Here is a 9,330-nt window from a genome sequence, read left to right as displayed (position 1 = left end):
CCACAAGGAGAGATGTGGATCAGAGGTCCCACATGTGTTGACTATTCAAAGGGCTCTCTCTATATAAAAGGCCTATCATGTATTGTTGAATACACATTGCAAGAGATATACATTTGCTATCTCCCTCTCATGTCTTATTCTCAGTATGCTTTGAGCCTCCTTGATCTATAGCTCGAACACCAAGATCCTCCTCTGACATAGAATGTTTGGCTTTCTCCAGCTTCTTTTCAAGCGCTTGAGAGATTTGAACCTTCAAGTAGCATGAAGAAAAACTCTTCAAATGTTAGCCTGCAAACAAAAGCAACTTAATTGCTAAATAATAAAAGAGAAGAACATACATAATAACCAACTTACCAAGGTATCTCCTCGTAAGAGGATACCATGGCTCACTCCCCTTCGTGTATTTGTGCCTAATGCTGGCACTGATCCTCTTATCTCTATCTGGCAAATCCTTCAAGTACTCTTCATGATTGGCTGAACAATGTTTTTGCAATTGACCAGCTCATCTCTCAAAGAGGTAGCAAACAATGCATGTGTATTCATGCTATGAATGCTCAAAGAAGAGGTATACAATAAAAGCAATCAACCATCAAATACTCTATCTACTAAAAGGAACACTTTTGACTTAATTTAGTAAAGAAAATAATGTTTCTAAGAAAACGGAGAGAAATTCTTACAAGGTCATCCTCTGCAAGGTGGATAACAGAGCAATCTCAGTAACACGTGTAGGATCAATGACCGTGTAGAGGACTTTGTAATGCTTCTCACGCATATATGAAAACCGCTCTTTGATTGCTGCTTGCCATGCAATGGTCTTGTGGTTGCCCTCCCAAATGTAGAACATTTTGTTAGACATAACCTGCCATGCAGGCTGCTTAGCGAGCTCTGCCTCAAACTCTACATTAATGGAAACCCATATAGGGTCCCATTCTTGCATGACAGCCTCATTGAAATCGCATTCAACTCTCCCAAAATTCCAAAGAGAAAAAATAAAAGCCCCCTTCTCCTGCGCATAACCCTCTCTATCAAAGGTGGCTTTCAACCCAGACACATCATCCCTTAGCCCTCTCACCTTGGCATAAGGGATAAGCCTACACAAAGGAACTAGAGGACACTAAAAACAAGAAAATATTTTTATCTTTTGGAGAATATCCTCCCCCCTATCCACATAAAGTGAATTATCAGAAATAGAATCCCCTCCTCCAGGAGGGATGCTCTCCTGCTGAACTATGTATGGCACAATCTGTAACTCTTCAAAAGCAGGCGCATGGTTAGGATCATGCTATGCTCCAAAGCCCTCTCCAAGCTCCTGGCTCATGTCTCCCATATCCTCTACTCCCATTGAATGAACATTAGGAATGGGAGGAACGACCTCAAGAGGCTCATCATTTCCTTTCCCCTTTCCTCTACCTCCTCGCCTCACAGGCTTGCTAGGACCCGCATTCGATCGATCAACATTTCTATAAAATGCAAAACAAACAAAATACAAACAATAGCTTGAAACATAAATGTAGGTACTAAAATGGTAATGCAAAAAAGTTCCAATCTTTTAAACCAAAATGAAGCATGAAGCATCGTTGAACTTGAAGATGAACTTGAACCAAACAAAGATTCATGAACTTCAACTTCAAAAAGTTATGAACTTGGCTGAGACTGATGCCTAGGGCTGAAATGCCTCAAGCAGAGGAAAAAAGAATGCCCCTAGAGAGGGTGCGCCAATTTCAATCCCAGGCATTATCTCAAATGGTGGCTGAAATGACCTTGGCTGTGGTCCAGAAAATGCCCCCAGAGAGGTTCCTCAGACAGAGGCAAAAAAATGCCCCCAGAGAGGGTGCATTGAAACACCCTCACTAGGGGCATTTAAAGGCCCCCAGAGAGGGCATGTTATGAGACACCCTCACTAGGGGCATTTAAAGGCCCCCAGAGAGGGCACATTAACATGCCCTCTCTTGGGGCCCTTTTTTTTCTCAGCCAGGCTTGGTTGATCTAATGCCTGGGGATGAAATGCCTCATGCAAAGGCCAAAAGAACGCGCCTATAGTTATCACGTCGGTGCGCCCTCTCCGGGGGCATTTTTTTTGCCTCTACCTAAGGCATTTCAGCCCCAGGTAGGAGCTTAGCCAGTGGCTGAAATCACACTAATTGAAGCAAAAAAAAGCCTCCCGAGAGAGGGCATGTCAACACGCCCTCTCTAGGGGCCTTTTTTTTTGCCTCAGCTAGGGTGAGAGTTAGGCCCTAGCTATCTAAGGCCTGGGGCTGAAATGCCTCTAGAGCATGGTTTTTCTCCAAACATGGGGCATTTCAGCCTCTGGTTGAGTTGATTCCTAGGGTTGAAATGCCTCGAGAGAAACGAGAACTAGGAAAGAACCCAGAGAAGGGATGAAGCCTACCTCCATGTCGCTCTGGTATAACTCTTGGGTGTGGAAGAAATTTTGGGCATGGAAGAAGACATCTTCGCAGCAATAGAGAGGAAGTAGCAACAGAGAGGAAACTTATGGAGGAGGTTGTGGAAAATGGCAAATGAGAAAGGATGGAGAATAAGTAGTGGAGAGATTAGGGTTCCCAGGGTTAGGGCCCCTCAACCTATGCATGTACTATTTGGGGAGTCTCACTATGCCACCAGCTTAACATTTGAGGGAAATCTTTACAATGGCAGATTTGCAAACTTTATTGTTTGATTTGACATCCGATCTCAAAATTATAAAGTTATTTTTTATAAAGTTCATAATGATAAATTGTATAGCTTTTAGACCTATTTAACTTATTAAACTTATTGAACTTATTGAACTCATTTTATTGATTAACAAGTATCTTATTTAACTAGTTAACTTATTTAATATGTTTTATTATTAGCATATTTGTTATCATTTATTGAAGTTATAAATTAAAGATTATTAACGTATTTATTAGCTTTTAAATTATTAACTTATTAGCTTTTACCTTGGCTTTTAGCTTATTTATTAGCTTTTACCTTAATTGCTTTTAACTTATTAGCTTATTAAGTTATTTATTAGCTTTTAAAATATTAGTTTTTAACTTGTTTGCTTTTAACTTATTAGCTTTTAAATTATTAAGTTATTAGCTTTTAACTTATTAACTTATTGGCTTTTAACTTATTGACTTATTAGCTTTTAAATTATTAACTTATTAGTTTTAACTTATTGACTCATTATTTTATTGGCCTCTTTATCTCATTGGTTTATAACTTATAAGATCTTTGGTTTTTAACTTATAACATGCACGTTGGAATATACCTCCCTCTCAAGACGTGGTTGTTAAATTACATGGCGCAACGGAACTGAACAAGGAATAAAGAGTACATAGCAAACTGGAGATGAACAAAATTTTCCTTTAATACTGATGTAGTACAGATGATGGCTCTGTCCACCCGTGCAGTCCCATAGTGGAGCTTAGATGGCGATCCAGATAGATACTAGGTGAAGAGCTACTAGCTGGAAGATCTCTATTGGAAGATTTGATATGGTACAATGGACTGGGGAGGTCACCTCTTTATAGCTATGAGGGCGGTAGTCAGATCAACGTAGTCGGTGAAGCCGACGAGTCAACCTACTCGATGGAACTGACTAGTCATCCATGGAATATTTCCTATACTGTCGCCTAAAGGGCTCTCGCGCCCCCGAACCCCCCACCAAGGGGGCCCCTCAGAGCCCAGCAAGAGTAAGGGGCTCCCACACAATCACCTTTCTACCATCAACGGTCTCATTAATAGACCTCATCTGACATGCAAGTCAGGATCCATCCAGTGTCTCGGGCTCACACATGGCTTCTCCTCATATGGGGGCCTTACAACTTGAGCACCCTGGACCACTACCAAGAGGGTGGGGCATTGAGCATATCTAATAGTGGTTGTCAGGCTACTTTTATGGAATGGTGGGCTGAGTAACTATTCAAGGCCATCATCCTGATTAACATCATTCTATGGAGTTGGTGAGTTATGGGCATTTCTATGTCATGAGAGCTACATTTGGCGAGTTGCTTTTCATGAGACCTGTCTATAGCAAGCTTCATTTCCTTTTACCAGCTTCTTCTTGCAACACATTTTGCTCCTGCCCCACTTCTACTTCGTTCTATGCTCCCCCATCTCCTTCTTACAAGGATCACTTTAGATGCTCCTTCACTTCTACTATGTTCTCTGCTCCTCCAGCTCCACCTACTTCTGCTGTGATCACTTTACTTGACAAGATGAGTAGGAAGATTACTATATTCGGTCTTGAAGTTCAACAAAAGATGATCTTGGTTTTCAAGGAGGACATGACAGATTTCTCTTGACACCTTGCGCAAATGATTTGACTTGCAAGACTTACCTTTGACTCTAAAGCTTGATGTCGATGGTGATCACTTCTATGCTTGATGTAGCTTGATGCATGATGCTTTGTTCTTCCATGTGCCTTAATGCTTTATGTGTGGATGCCATGTTCTGTGCTATGATCATCTCATACACTTCTGCTTTTGGCATGTGTTGGTTTCCCATTTGTCACAAAGGTCTTACCATGAGCTTCATTTTGCTTCAATGGCAATGTCTAATTGCTAACAATTATTCTGACTTGACAAGCGCGTAGAGCTCAAAAAGGCGATCATTTTTTCTTTTTGAAGCATGTGCAAATTCTTCCTAGATTGGAAGTTACGGCTTGCCGAAGTTTCTGTGAAGAAGAGGGGCAATTGATGATGTGGTAGAGGCTATTCACATGCTGCAGACACACCTGTGCTTAACAAGAATCTTGTGTGCTTAGGTGGCACTTGGTGATGTGGCACTTTTAACTAGCCACATAACCTAACCATGGCTATGTTTGACCTTACTAGAGTCAGGTCTTATCTGCCAAGTGGCAAACTTTTAACCAAATGAGTTAACCCAAAGTTTAAACAAACCTAACCATTGTCACATCCAATCTTGAGACGTGTCAGTCAATGGGAACCTTGGAGGACCTTTGGAATTTCTGAGAGGAGGCGACGCTGATAGAACGACGATTTTTGGTGCAGCTTTGTGTGAAAGAGGGGGATCGCGGTGGCTGCAGAGCTCGCTTGGGCCACCGTTTTAGCGTCATTGCTCTTGAGTCCTCGCAACGTGTGAGTTCAAGGTTGCGGATAGATTTGCCCAGGCTGAATTTTGGAATATGTTAAATGATGTTGAAAACAAGGGGTTTGCGAAACCTGAGTTTAGAGGCTTTATGGCAGATGAGGCAAATGCAAAATTGGCTTGCAGTACGAAATGTGTACTTTTATGGAGCAAAGAAAAATGATCCAAATAGGGAGAGAAGTGGTGTTTTCCACTGGGAACAGACATGGATGATATGGCTGAGCACTTGCATAGAGGTGCTGGTTCATCATCTGGAAAGAGATTGGTTGATATGGCAATTGCTTCTATGGACGATATGGGTGTGGCTGAAGATAGTATGTAGCAAACGAGTGACTATCAGCATAGTGTCCGGAAGAAAAGGCCAGTGAGACTACAAATCCTGATGGACTACTGGATGAGGATAGTCATAGCCCAGAATATGTCACAGGTACAACAAGCAGGCAACACAATCAATCTAGCCACAATGAAGGGCGCAATGAGATTGTGGTGGAGGAGAGAAAGGTGCCAATAACAATGTGGGTGATTCAAAGAACTGAACCTAATAGAAAGATGACTTGCTTTGGTAGGTTGCATGGACAAGGTGGCCGATGTGGACGATACATTTGTGAAGGGGAGGGTAAGAGTGCTTTGGGACTGCCTGCACCATGCTTTTGGGGGCGGCACAGATATCTTGGAGGCACAATGGAGGGATTTATTTGGTTTTGCAATATTTCTAATACTCACTCTTGGAATGTTGATGAAAAGACAATTGTGGGAGTGCTAGGTTCTACACCTGGAGTTTTGGCCCATTGATGAGGGGACATGCTTGCAACAAGAAGAGATGCAGATGCTACAAGCAAGTGGTTTTGTTATGACAGTGGGCGTTGGGGGCTCGACATCTGCCAACATGTAGTCAGCCACACCTAGGCTTCAGAGTGGTGTTCAACCTAGGTTCAAACATGGCAAGGCTGTGAAATGGAGATCAAAGCTACTAATGATTTTCATGAGAGCATAGAGAGGGGCCATTCCCTGGAAGCTACAGTTCTTTGAGAGGCCATAGTTTTGTGCAATGAATCACATGTGTTCTATGTCAGCATTGGTGGATCTCGAGAACTTGGGCTGAATTATTTTGGAAATGCCCCGATACAGTTGTGAAGGCTTTCAGAAGAGAGAAGCCCAAAAAATGGTGTATTTGCCTTGTAAAGCACACGTACTATGTCTTCTTGAGTGTGTTGGGGTTGGACCCACATGTTCATGAGTTCATCCACTAGGTGGCGCTAAGGAAGGTGGAGTTGTTTTAGGCCCTTAGGGGAAGGAGATGTAATGTGCTAGAATAGAGGGAATGCTATGGGCTTCTTGACATTGACAGCCTCAGAGGGCTTTTTGACATTGACAACCTCAGTGGGCCTTTTTGACATTCTAAGATGCGTGTGAATTCAATGGGCTTTTCGACATTCTAAGATGCTTGTGACTTCAATGGGCTTTTCGACATTGACAGCCTCGTAGGGCTTTTTGACATTTAGAACTTCTGTGGTTCTTTGCATGGTGTTTACTGCCAATGTAATTTGGTTCGAATGTCTTTTGATGAAGGGTATGGTCAGCCATTCTTTGTGGTGCAATTTTTGAAGTTTATATGTTTGTTGGTTACAAGTGGTAATGCATTTGCAAATTTGGTTGCAAGTGTTAGGTTTTAACGTGAAAGATTATTACAGACGTGAAGGTTTTTTTGTGAAAGGTATTTGCGGTATTCTTTGTCCTCAAGAGTTGATGTTGTGTACGGTTATTGGTTGGAACATAGTATTGCATTTGCAAGTTGGAATTCATTTTTTCTTTTTATTTGCTCCTAAACTTTGCGTCGTGCATTGGATTTCAAATGTTTAAGCACATCAATGTTTTGCTGTTGTGGTTATTTGCGATGTAGTTTGTGGTGTTGAATGGGTCTATTATTAAATAGATCATTGTATTACCCAATATTGTGACGTGCTGTTGTAGGCTCGTATTAAATGTCATGTGGTCCCATCATTGGGATGCCTTTTGAAAGTCAAGATGTTTCTTACTGAAATCAAGCCATATTTTGTTTTTGGGTATGGTTCCTTATAGTGCACATGGATGTGATCGCTGAATTTTACTTGTGAGAGTTGTATTCTTGAACAATTGCTTGAATGGCCCAATTTGTGTATGGCGTGATGTTTTAGGTTGCTTTTGGACTGTGAAAAACGATATTAGTTGGCTGCAAATCTTGAGAGTGGTGGGGCCGCAATCTGAAAGAAGATTCTTTGAAACTATTTTTGTCATACGACTCAAAATTGGATGGATTCGCTCAAATTCCTCCTTCGCTCGGAAAGTCTCGCTCGGAGTATAGGGGAACTCGAAATAGAAAGAGCTCTAATGAAAATTAGGGGCTCGATGAAAGGGGTCTAGTGGCCCCTAATTTTCATGGCCCCTAGAGCTCTCCTGAAAATTAGAGGCCACTAGACCCCTTTCATGGATGAAAGGGGTCTATAGGCCTCTAATTTTTAAAATTTCCACAAGGCCTCCTCATCCCCTTGCGTCCCTCTCCTTGCCTTCTTGCCTTCTCTGCTTCCCCCTTCCTCGCATCCTGTGCTTCTTCCTTTCTTTCCCCTTCATTTCCCCTCTGTCACCTCCTCCTCAAATGAATTCATAATTGCATCCTTTTGGAAGCTAAGAACGAATTTGTCCCTCCTTAGTGTCAACTTCAATAGATGTGCAGATAGTAAATAGACAGTGCTCAACAGAGAGATGTAAATTCCAACAAAGTAGATGTCTGTCCAATGTGGACACAATGCCCAGTATACCACCTTGTATTAGTGGATGCTCACTAGATGTGTACCCCTGTTCATACAAGGCTATTCTCCTACCTTTGGCACTTATAAAACACTAGGGCTCTTCTAGAGCTTGAGTCGGGGCCTGCAATCACTCCTCCTTGCTAGAACTGCCCTGCCTTCATGCTGGACCTGTTCAAGTCCTTTATGTGTGTGTTGACGTAGGCCTCCAGTTCCATGTGTTGCTCCTTAGGCGTCACAAGGTTGCCTTTTTCCACAATCAATCTCATCAACCTCCCCATGAGAGGCTCTGTAGAGGATATTTGTTGGCAAAACAGGTCCAATATCTCTGCTGTTGTTTCAAGGTAATCTGTAGCTGGAGATTTCTTTAATACCCTTGTAACATAGACACTTATTGTGCTCAATACACACATGGATTACTTATTAGAGTGGAAGACTTGCATGTATATTCACTACCTGCTACTTATTGATATTGGCTTGGCATTGTACACTTGGGTACACTGATTGCCACTAGTGCTATAGTACTACTAAGAGGTCTTCGTTAGGCATGAATGAAGACCCTTCTAAGTGAGCTGAGTCTACTAAGTGGGCTCTTAATGAAGAGGCCAAACTGTTGTAGGCTGATGAGGAATGAAGGGGAGGCATACGTTGATGTCCCCTCCTCAGGATGGCCTATTGGGGTTCCTGTGCTGCTGCTGTTGGCTAACCTTTTGGTATAGCAGGTTGAGGATTTATTGTAGCTCTATGGAAGTTTGTCAGCTCCTACCAGGTACTAATGTCTTTGTTGTGCAAGTACAGCTGTTGATCTACTATCACCTGCCAAGTAGCAGGTTTGATTGTGGCAATCCATGTATGCACTTGCTTGGCTGCCTCATGGAACCTATGGATTGTCTTCTATCCCTCCATGGCTGGCTCTTCTGTTGTGACAGTCCTAGGAGCATGAAATGTCATCATTTATTTGATGCAGGTAACACATGTCAGGTGAATGTCATCTAAAAGCTGATTGTAAGTAGGCTCCTTCCCAATCTCTGCTTGGCCCAGGGTGATTGTCTCTTCTGTTGTGACAGTATTCCCTCCCTCCCCCCAGAGAATCTATTGTGACAGTCCTAGGAGCATGAAATGTCATCATTTATTTGATGCAAGTAACACATGTCAGGTGAATGTCATCTGAAAGCTGGTTGTAAGTAGGCTCCTTCCCAACCTCTCCTTGGCCCAGGGTGATTGGCCCTGGTTGGACCATAATTATCACTTGCCAGGTTGCAATGTAGTAGGGGATCTGTCCCAGGTCTTCCCTGTCGGCCGGTTTGTATAGAAAACAACTATAGTTAGGGAGATACAATACAATCCTTCCTATTTCATCCACTCCTCATCCTTTCCTTCAGGAGATGTGAGGGCTATAGACTTTGATGGGGAGGGCATGGCTTGCATCATTGGACACTCTTTGCTTGGGCTT

The 9,330-nt window shown here is 42.5% G+C and overlaps 1 pseudogene; it reads right to left on the bottom strand.

Moving 5' to 3' along the window:
* Positions 1–283: 283 nt before the first annotated feature.
* LOC147882704 (uncharacterized) lies at positions 284–5,062 on the bottom strand (annotated as a pseudogene).
* Between the last annotated feature and the right edge of the window lie 4,268 nt (positions 5,063–9,330).

The sequence above is a fragment of the Dipteris shenzhenensis genome, chromosome 29, assembly GCF_047967505.1.
Source record: "Dipteris shenzhenensis isolate YYH24624 ecotype China chromosome 29, Dip_SZ_1.0, whole genome shotgun sequence".
NCBI classification, from domain to species: domain Eukaryota; kingdom Viridiplantae; phylum Streptophyta; class Polypodiopsida; order Gleicheniales; family Dipteridaceae; genus Dipteris; species Dipteris shenzhenensis.
The sequence above is the reverse complement of the archived record's forward strand: the minus strand, read 5'-3'. Positions and strand labels throughout refer to the sequence as shown.